This window comes from Anolis sagrei, chromosome 1 (assembly GCF_037176765.1).
Source record: "Anolis sagrei isolate rAnoSag1 chromosome 1, rAnoSag1.mat, whole genome shotgun sequence".
NCBI lineage: Eukaryota > Metazoa > Chordata > Lepidosauria > Squamata > Dactyloidae > Anolis > Anolis sagrei.
Genome location: NC_090021.1, coordinates 127124447 through 127136073, shown reverse-complemented (window position 1 = coordinate 127136073; position 11627 = coordinate 127124447).

Genomic DNA, 11627 nt, shown 5'->3' with positions numbered 1-11627 from the left:
CTCTCGCTTGGTTAGCGCAAGTGAATTTGGCATTAATTGGATGTACTGAGCAAAGTTTATTGTTGCTAGCACCAAAGTGTTTCCTTAAATTCCCAGAACCGTAAATCTCCTTAAGCACCCAAAGAGCTTTTTGTAATCAGTTACCCCATGTGGGTACATTAAATGCACACAAACGTGAGGTGAAGCCCAGGCGTAAGGACCGTTAAAGAAAAGATTACTGCACACAAGCAAAATTGCCATGTGGATTTAGCTCATTAAGTTAAATGAATTTGGTGGTGTGGGCACTGCTAAGATGGTGGAAGGTAGAAATAAGACTGATTGGCAGGAAGAGAGCCAACACCCCCCCCCACACACACACACACACACAACCCCCCCTCCCCACAAACACACACACATACACACACAAACCATTATCAGTGCCACATTCATTGTGCCATACATGCATTCTTCTTAAGAGCCTAGTCACAGCTACTTGTTTTGGCACCAAGATAAGAACCTTACAGACCTGTCCTGTAATGGCATATTTGAAAAACCATCATCAACTCTCTGGTCAAAATCTCACATCAGTCCTTATTCTTTCAGCTTTGGCTTCTTGTCTGCAAAATCAAGATATTTCACCATTCATTTGGAATATTTTAACCCTATTTTCTCCACATTCTGTTACTAAAGATGTTTTCACACTATATATAGTCCATGATTCTACATTAACTGCCACAGTGCCCTTGAGATTTACAATTTAGACAGACATGTTATAATTTTCCTCCAGATTGTTCTTCTGGTGCCCCCTATAACTACAAATCCCAGGATTTCATAGGATGCATTCATGGAAATCGATATCAACAGCCCACCCTGAATGAACTCCTGGTGACAAAATAGCTAATATTATTTTTGTGGATCGGTTGGCAATGTGGTGCTCTAATTTCACAAGGACTTTAGCCTTTGCTGCCAAATAGTGCTAAAGTCTCACCAAACTACAATTCCCATCAATCTGTAGCATTGAGCCATGGCAGTTAAAGTGGGTCAAACTCCATTAATTTTATAATGTATATGTATTCCACATGGGGTTCCATGCCTTCAAGTTGCTTAATTCTAAAGTGTACATGCATCTTTAGAAAGAAATATTTTGTTTGCAGTAGAAAGACAACAAAATGTCAATCAGCTTTCACACCCAATAAATAATAAATGCTGCATATAATATGTATATGGTCCCCATCCCAAAAAAGCTGGGCATTAATATACAGGGATGGAAAGACTGAAATGGGAACAGAAATAGTAGAAGAAGAAATTTCTTCTTCTTTTTTATTTTCAAAGGTTTTTTTCCCTCAGAGTGTGCTTGTGCAAAAAAAAGGTTAAAAGAAATGACAAATTGTATTATTTTAGAAAGATGACTAATAATTAGTCCTATATATTACAAGGATTTGTGGTAATTTGAAGGAGAATTCAGTTTCAACATGGAGTAACTAATTTTTTTCACTTTACATTTTTACAAAAAAGGAGTTCCAGATGGTCCATATAAGGGTTCTTGTTCAGTTTTGTCCTTAATCCTCTTTTGATAACTAGAGCTGTATGCCATAACATAATGCCATAATATTATTGGCATGTATTGGGGAAGATGAGTTCACAATAAAAAAATGTGAACAATACTGCATAAGTGCCTCCTTTCAAAAGATGCATCTACACCATAGCTTTAATGCAGTTTGAAAGCACTGCAATGGCTCAATCCTATCAAATTCTGGGAGTTATAGTTTGGTGTGGTAGCAGCAGTATTTGGCAGAGACAAGTAAAAGTGCAACTCCCAGAATTATACAGCATTGAACCAAACTCCATTAATTCTGCAATGTACTTGCACACAGAGACTATGGGAGCAAGAGCAGTTTAAACAGTAATTAAGAGCAGACTATCATAACTATTTTTTGAAAAAAAATGACATTAAAGATTAAGGTAAAGGTTTCCCTTGACATTAAGTCTAGTCGCGTCTGACTCTGGGGGTTGGTGCTCATCTCCATTTCTAAGCCAAAGAGCTGGCATTGTCTGTAGACACCTCCAAGGTCATGTGGCCAGCATGACTGCATGGAGCACTGTTACCTTCTCGCTGGAGCAGTATCTATTGATCTACTCTCATTTGCATGTTTTTGAACTTTCTGACCTTTCAGTCAGAAAGTTCTGCAGCTCAGCGATTTAACCCACTGTGCCACCAGGGGGAGCGCACTAAAGAACAGAACAGAAAATGGAATGTTGGTGGGCATGAAAAGAGATTTAAAGATGCACTCAAAGCCAACCCTAATAGCTCTGGCATAGACACCGAGAACTAGGAAGCCCTGGCCCTTGAGTGCTTCAGCTGGAGGTCAGCTGTGATCAGCAGTGCTGTAGAATTTAAAGAGGCATGAATAAAGGGCAAAAGAGTGAAACATGCCAAGAGGAAGGTGTGTCAAGCCAACCCCAACCAGGACCACCTTCCACCTGGAAACCAATTCCTTCACTGCGGGAAAACATGCAGATCAAGAATAGGGCTCCATAGTCACCTACAGACCCACCACCAGTACACCGATCTTGGAAGACAATCCTACTCTGACAACAAGGGATCGCCTAAGTAAGTAAGTAAAGTACTAAAGATTTTTTTTTCCAAAATTATAATGGTGATGAAATAAATCAATGTTTTGTTTGAACTGCCTAGAAAAGGCAAATCAAGGTCACAAACAAGTACCAGAAGTTGGAAATTTTCATCTGCAGGAGAATGAGGAAGAAGAGGGAGCATGCAAGGCTAATTTTCCTTGGTGTTCACTTCCTGTTGTCACAGAATGCCTTCTTTTCCGACTTATGGCAAACCTAAAGCAGTGCTATTATAAGACTCTTGTCAAGGTTTGGCCATAGGAGATTTGCCTTTGTTTTCTCTGTGGCTTAGAAAGTGTGGCTTGCTCAAAGTCAACCAATGGTTTTTCCATGGTCAAATGTGGGTTCAAACCCTATCACAAGAATCACACTGGCTCCCTTGAATTGAGGCCTATAATAAACAAAGATCATCACCTAAAAAGAAAACAAAAAACATGCATGTGGCTAAAACATTTTAAAATAACAAAAAATAGCCAATTCATACATACATATATGCCAGCAAATATTATAGGAAAAGGAGGAACAAAACTAGTGATCTTTTGCACTGTCTTCTATATGTATAAAAGTCTATATGTATGTATGTAGGTCGGTTTGTACCAAAAAGGCTCTTACATTGCTTGATATATCTGGCCCAAACTTGGCACACATACCCTTCATAATCAGGTTTAAAATAACTGTGGAGTTTGAACTAAAAAAATCCACACCTTTTAAACCCAGACCTGAGGAAAAGAAAAGGATCAAAGCATGTAGGTGGTCTCCTGTCATGTGAATGGGAAAAGAAAGGTAGGAAAGTGCATTGGTTGCTGCTCGGTGACATGTGTATGAGGGAAAGGACATTATTTATTTATTTATTTATTTATTTATTTATTTATTTATGGCATTTGTACTCCGTCTCTTCACGACCCACAAAGGGGGACTCAGGACGGCTTATATTACTAATGGTGCAAGACCGCTACATCACAATTACAATGATATAACACAAGCAAATACAAAACAGTCATTAAAACCAACACATGTAGCATTAATTCAAACAATAAAACAAAGTCACAATGTCATCTGCCACAACGCCATTCCAGTCAATGTCCATTATGGTGCAAATTACGTCTGCTGCCCTAAGGCCTGGTCCCAAAACCACGATTTTAATTGTTTTTCTGAAGGCCAGGAGGGATGGAGTCAATCTTATTTCATTTGGGAGTGCATTCAATAGGCAGGGGGCCACAGTCGAGAAGGCCCATAAGGGGGAAGGTAGGAAGGAAGAAAGGAAGGAAGGAAAAAAGGAGGGAGGGAGGGAGGGAGGGAAGGAAGGAAGGAAGGAAGGAAGGAAGGAAGGAAGGAAGGGAGGAAGAAGAAAAAAGAAATGATGGAAGAGAAAGAAAATGGGGAAAGATATGCAGGGAGAGAGGAAATGACAGAAAAGGAAAGGGGGATGAAAGAAGAGATGAAAGAAGGAAGGAAGGAAAAGTAGGGGAAAAGAAGGGAGGCAGAACATGGGAAAAGGGAAGGAAGGGAGGAAGGAAGGAGAGGTGAAAAGATGTATAGGAAAAAGCAAGGGAAGAAGAAAAGAAGCAAAGAAAAACGAGAGGGACACAGCATATGAGGGAAAGAATAAGAAAGGGAAGCCATACAGAAAATGCAAACCCATGCTAGTATTTTATAAGTCTGCAATAGCTCAAGCAAGGATTGAGCCACTGCAAATACATTTGCTTCTTCTTTTAAAAAGAGAGGTAGATGAATCAAGACTGCAGTAAAGAGCAACTATGAAACAAGACTCGTGGAAGAAACTGGGGAGGAAGAGGAGGAGGAGGAGATTGTGAAAAAGGAAAGAAGGAAAGAAAAGCACAATTGATAAAGGGAATCAGACAAAGGAAGTCATGCATAGCTAGCCTGCTTTGCGTTCCTTCTCATAGTGCACAAAAATTTCACCAAAGTAAAATATACTGACATTTTCAATAAGCACTTGAAAATGCTCCCCCACTGTCATAGAAATTAATAGCTGTGATAAAAAGCTGTGGTATACTGGACAGGAATGGGTAAACAGGCATAATGTGACATTTTTATTCACAGCTGGTAGGATGGTGGCTTTCTGGCCCATTGCTCACTGTGACATGTTAGTTTCCAGTTATTAAATGGAAGATGGCGCTAGATAGCTTGCATCTGTCCATGAAAATTAGACCAGTCATGTTTATGGCGGAACCTCAGATCTGTCCAGAAATACAGGTTCTCCAAAAGGGTTTCAGTAAGGAATGTTGCTTACCACCTCTATTGGTACAGTTTTCTTAAAGACGCACATTACTAGGAAACCACACTCAATTGACAATGAGTAGACAGGCTAGTGAGGCAAACAAGTAAACAAGAACAGGTAAATAGAAATAAATGATCATCATTTCAATGGATTAAAATCCAGTGATCATAAAATATCATAAAATATAAAATGGGGCCCCAGTGGCACAGTGGGTTAAACCACTGAGTTGCTGAACTTGCTGACCGAAAGGTCACCAGTTCAAATCTGGGGAGCGGGGTGAGCTCCCACTGTTAGCCTCGGCTTCTGCCAACCTAGCAGTTCAAAAACACACAAATGTCAGTAAATCAATAGGTACTGCTCTGGCAGGAAGATAATGGTGCTCCATGCAGTCATGCCAGCCACATGACCTTGGCGGTGTCTACAGACAACGCTGGCTCTTCGGCTTAGAAATGGAGATAAGCACCAGCCCCCTGTGTCAGACACGACTGGACTTAATGTCAGGGGATTACCTTTACCTATGAAATGGATATTGGCCAATTGTTGTGTATACCATTTATATTCTCATATCAAAATATGTGATACCAGGATAAAGCTACTGGCATAACAAAGGCGGGGGTGGGAACCATACCACTCTCTAGATATTGTTGAAATACAATTTCCAGAATCTTTTACTAACCCAGTCCCTAGGGAGGAATGGTAAAAATGACACTCCAACCAAATATGAAGGATCCTATCCCTGTGTGAAAGGAAATCCTATAAAGAGTGCATCTAAACTGACATCATTTAACTGCTATGGCTCAGTGCTATGGAATCACTGGAGTTGAACTTCAGTGAGAAGTCTAAAGATCTGGTAAAACTATGATTCTACAGTACTGAGCCATGGGCATCAAAGGGGTGTCAAACCACATGAACTCTACAGTGTAGATGCACCCAAAATTGGCATAAATTAAAATGTGTTGGAACAGAGATCTGGTTATCCTAGAATACAGTACCTTCTCATAGACAAAAAGGGAAGAGGTGTCCCCTACAGAAACTAGACCTGAATGTTGCAAGGAAGCATCAAGTGATTGATAATCTTGAAGAGTCTAATAAACTAAGGAAACATCAGAGAATTTTCCTTCCATAGAACGCAGGCCAAATAGTAAATTATTACTGTGAACCATCTGTTCCCTTACTCACAGAAACTCTTATGGTAAACTGGAAATGGGAGAAAGAAAGCAGGAAAAGAGCCAACAGAGAAAATGTTCCCATAAATAGGGGATTTGAACTTCTTCTTGCAGTGACGAGGCCAATGTTTGCAAGAAAGAGAAAAAAAACCATCTACACTAATTAGCTGTCCATCAATGGCCAATGATCATGGATCCAACAAGAGTTGAAAGCTTATATGAGATGCCAAACCAAGAGCAAAGACTGTGGCGTGCTATCAAATTCAGCATATATATAAGTACTTATGGCCACATCTAAGGAACAAGGTGGGAAATCTTTTGAAAATGTGAGAAGGGAGTATTTAAAGAAAGATTTAGTTGAAATTCAAGGCTGCCAAAGTCTCTGAAGCCTATTCAGAACTCTTATAGAAGAAACACAAATAAAAATCTACTTGAACTGGCACAAACAAGTCTGAAAAGATGCCAAGCAATTTTTTTAAAAAATCATGTAAAAATCAAAATGCACAAAATGTAGGAAATACAAATGGATATTACAAAGTGAAAAAAGAACGTAAGAAAGTTGTTGCTTGCAATATTAAGATAGAAATTCTCTACTCACTTCCTTATAAAAGAACACCTCTGAATTCAATTAAACTTACTTATGGGTAAAACTATGTAAAAAGCAAACTTTTAAAAATACACTGGAAATTCATTAGCTCATTATACAAAAAAGATAATTACTTGTTTTGATCTTTACAGAAGGTTTTGGACAAATATTCAAGCCTGAAGCATTATTTTCCTGAAAAATTGAGGCTATAATCTACATATTTACCTGGGAGTAATGACCTCATCGGATGGGCAAAATTTCCTGTCCGACAACACTTGGACTTCATTTGAGTCATGGAACCTATCAGCTCTCATTACATGATGTTGATCTTCTTCCGGCAGGGCTCCATGCCTCAACTGAAGTCCAAATGTGGTAAGAGGCTACTTCGGCAACAGGTTTCCCCTGTTACTTAGGAAATAATGGGGGGGGGGGGGGGGAGAAGCTGTGTAGCGATGCTTCCCCCTGTGGGATGGGATGAGGGCAAGGCGGGTCATGCAGGACATGGGGCATTTGGTTCCCCACATCCCATGGTGGGTCCACTAGATTCGCCATGATTGGTGGGTGAATCCCAGCTTCAATGTGATAAAGTCCAAAGTCTCACTCAGATAAATAAAGCACTCTCAAGAAAGCATACATAGAACTGGTCTGTAAGTGATAGCAAGAGGTGAAGGTTACAAGTCAAGCATCTTGTGGTACACATTGATAATGTCTTAGACAGTTTAAGTATGAAATTATCACTCTTCTAGGAAAGTATACATTTATTTATGTATTAAAAAGTATATTTTGAAAGGTAAAATACATTTGTTATCTTTTTAGAACATTAAATATCTATTAAAAACATTTCACTTTGGCATAGTGATATGTCCACCCGGCTAGGTCAAGTTGTATAGGCATTTTGGCACATGAAGCAGAAATGCAAGCAATGCCCAGGTATCTATGTATACACAAAGAAACAAAGTATGTATATATACAACTCTTTACAGTTCCTCAAGAGAAATGAAACAGAAATGCCTTTAAGAAGTTCTTCCTCTCCTTACCAGGAAAAATACAAGAATAACAAAGTAAATAATTAACCACTCTCTGCCATTTTATTTCCCCCCCAGAATCCACTGTTTATGATGACTACCTCAATCTGCCTAATGGTAGGGCCAATCCCGGCTATAAACCCCAGTAAAATGAAAGCACCCAATAAAAGACCTTGGATTGTTGTAACTAAGGAGTCTGCACACTTTCATTGCTTCCTGGAGATTTCATGACTCTTTCTTGTTATTGGATTCATGGCCTGGGTCTGAAAGGCAGCAGCTGAAACAAATCACTTTCAGTCAACATTACTGATAACCCCATTCTGTGTTGTGTCCTGCGTGGCTGACCTTGGATTGCTTTTGATCACAACTTATTTTGGGAGAGAAAAGTGCATTCACCTTCAGAAGCTGACAGGGGAAAGTCAGGTAAATTGAGAAACTATTTGGGAGAAGGAGGAGGAGGAGGAGGAGGAGGAGGAGGATTTGCTTTGCTATTTGATCCTTTCCTTCTCTGCAGTTCAATCTGAGGATTGTCTTCTCTCCCAACCTGTTCTGAAAACTCTTCAGTAAATTCTTTCTCTTTCATTTTCTCTTGTATTTCTTGAATACTTAACAAAGGCAAAGACAGTCATCAACTCTAATAGGAATCCTCAAATACTTTAGCATGACATAGGTGAAGCACCGGGTTCAGGGCATGTTAGGATATGTCCAGACCACCTTCCTGTCTTGAAAGTGTACTTAGTACAATCTATCATCATGTTTGTGAGCTATCATTATATAGGTAAATCTTGAACCATCATCACTCACATTTTGGGCTATTTCATAAGTTGCCCAACAATCAAGGCTTCTCTAAACCACTTTTTCTCATCAGCAATGCCCCATTTCCTAGCTAATAGAAAATTGGAGAGAGGCAGCAGAAAAGCTTTCAACTATTTTGCTACAGATGGACGCACAATAACAAATATCTTGCAAGACTTGCCACAATTCTCCCAGAAGTTCTTGCAGATAATGCCATTGCCGTGTGTTCAGTTATAAGAAAATAACTAGAGTTAGGACTACTATGTGTCCAGTGACTGGAAAATAGCCAGAGTTGATAAGATTTCTATGTCATCAAAGATGAGAAAAGCTATGAATTTTCTTTATATCTTTATGATGTGCAGCACCATCCTTCAATAGATTTGGAAAGTGACAATTCTCTTGGTGTCCTGAACATGGTAGCACTTCATGGTGATTCCTATTGCCTCTAGTCTTCAAGGTTCATGTCAGATCTCTGGTTTGAATCTATAAGGTCTATAAGTTCCTCACATCCTACATGGTGCCCAGTTTATATACAATCAGATTATGTTATGTAAGGCCGTACAGCAAGTCAATCTGTTATATGAACTTACCTAGTGTAAGTCCACCTGTGAGCCTACATGGCAAGCTGAGCCATGGAGGATTGCAGCCATAGACAGAAAGATAAGATAAAACACACCTAAGAGTTTTTGTAATATGGGGAATTAATTCCAGCATCAAGAATATTATCCCCCTCTCTGCTCTAATTCATTATTGGTTGTATAACAAAATATGACTGGTGGAACATAAATACCCTGTCCCATGATAATTAAATACATTAGTGTGGATCACACATTCCCCAGAGTGAAATTCAACTCCCAATATGACCCCCCCCCCCCCACAGCCTCTCCAACCTGCTTCAGATATTTGAAAGACTGTAGCAAATCATATTGGAAGACTCAGAGAGAATTGGTGGAAATGGTCTTCTGTCATCTTCCTCCAGCCTCTTTTGGAGCAGACTGTTTGTTCTAGACATGGAAAGAGCCCTTTGATTCATGAAGGAACAACTTTAGGATCCTAGCCACAAGTCTCTCTCTTGAATACTTGATAATATGTGCTATTCCGAAAACTCAAGTTCACTAACACAAAATAGAAGTTTCATTTGTGTATCTTTTATGAGGGCTTCTACAAAATGGCAAAGCAATAAAATTGGGGCAAATTAAACTTTATATCCATCCCACTGATTTATACATGGAGTGTTAAATAGCTGACAAAAGGACAAAACGATAAACATGTATTTTCCATGTGTCAAATCTATCAGCTTAATCGCTGCACAGTCAGTATATCTTGCAGAGCAAAAATGAAATGTTTGCAGTGGATGATAGCTTATATATCAGTAGGATGTAGAATCTACCTTGAGTTTTGGTCTGAACATTAAAAGAACTATCTATGGTGATGGACCTATTTGTGGGATCATTCTTAGCACATTGAAGAAAGCCTTTAGAGTCTCAATGTAGGGTGCATCTTTACTGTAGAATTAAAGCAGTTTGACACCACTTTAATAGACTGGCTCAATGCTATGGAATCCTGACAGTTGTAGTTTGGTGAGGCATCAGCACACCTCTGGCGGAGAAGGGTAAAGGACTTGTAGAACTACAACTCATATAATTCCATAGCATTGAGCCATGGCATTTAAACTGGTGCCAAACTGTATTCATTCTACAGTGTAGATGCACCCTGAAACCCAAAACTGAATCACGGCTCCACTGACCTTGCCATTGCTAACTACATCCCTTTATAATCTTTTCTGGGAGGGATCCCCATTAAACACAATTGTTGTTACTTTTGAGTAAGCATGTGCTTCTCCTAGGCTCTAAGCATTTTGCCTTGACATTGGTGTCACGCCTCATAGTGTCTATCCGAGCAACTTCTACTTGCTTTAACATTTCTATCCAAAGCCTTCGACAATACATTTCTATCCATTCTCTTCTTGAGGACTGAGCAATACAGAGAAAATGCAATATAGTACAAAGGAATCTTGCTTAGAATGGAAAGGAAATGTAAGAGAGTATTATGGACTCCATCAGGATAATAAGCTGTTCAAGTAAAAGCTGAAGAGCATAGCTATCTTGCAGTGCAGTTTTATTCAAGATATCTTGATGGCAAGGAGGAGGACATTTGATAAATCAGGTTAAAATGAAATGTGTCCACAATTGTATCTAGCACAATGGTGCTTCCCTGAGATCATTCAGACTACCTTAAAGCCTTCTCTTAGCCATGATTTTTAAAAATGCCACATGTGAGCAGTGAAGGTGCATGTGGATTCATCATGTTTCACATCCATTTCAAACACAGCTGATGCAGCGCCAAAATGTTAAAAACAACTTATTTGGTTTTCCTTTTAACAAATGAACAATTGAAAGTGCTTTACGAGCTCTATAAACCTGACATTCTCAAAGGTGAAGCAGGGATATAATTTGAAAATTTTCTTCCTGTTATGAGAAATGTCCATGTAAGTTGTTTTGCTCAGGACACAGCATTTTCTGCACCCAGAGCACCATTTTTGCACCAAATTGTGATATCTAACCATGTAACTATTTAACTATATTAAAAAAAATCCTGGACAGTAAATGTTTTTTTTTTCTAGGCAGAAAATATTTTTGTGGCAAAAAAGTGCATTTTTTCTCCAAAGAATCAGTCATGAACTGCAAAAATTCTCATCTTCCTCATAAGGGCTTCTGGATAGTCAAGAAACACAGTTGTCTGCCCTTTTGTAAATCTTCTGGAATATTATTTTCAAGTCTAATGTGAAACCCTGCCTATGAACTGGGAATACTTGGTAGAAGAGAAAAGGTTACTGTTTCATTCTCTGGGCAGAGACCACAAGGGGGTGCTAGAGAGAGAAGGATAGTCCATTTTACGGGGGTGGAGGGTGGCTTAAAGGATGAAAACAGTTTTCCCCCATCCATGTCACCATCGTGGAAACAACCCTCATTTATGAAATGGGGAGTGGGGAGGGGAAATAACCAATGAAAACAGGGAAAATGGCTTTCTTCCTTCAATTGCCATCCTGTGACATGGACTATCCTTCTCTCTTTAGAACCCCCTCGCCCAGATAATGGAACAGTCCCGAGGAAAGAAACAAGGATATTTGTATTCCTAAAGTTCTCCTACCTGTACTGTAAGCCTTTATATGTTACAGGTGACTATGTGATAAGGTTATAGTG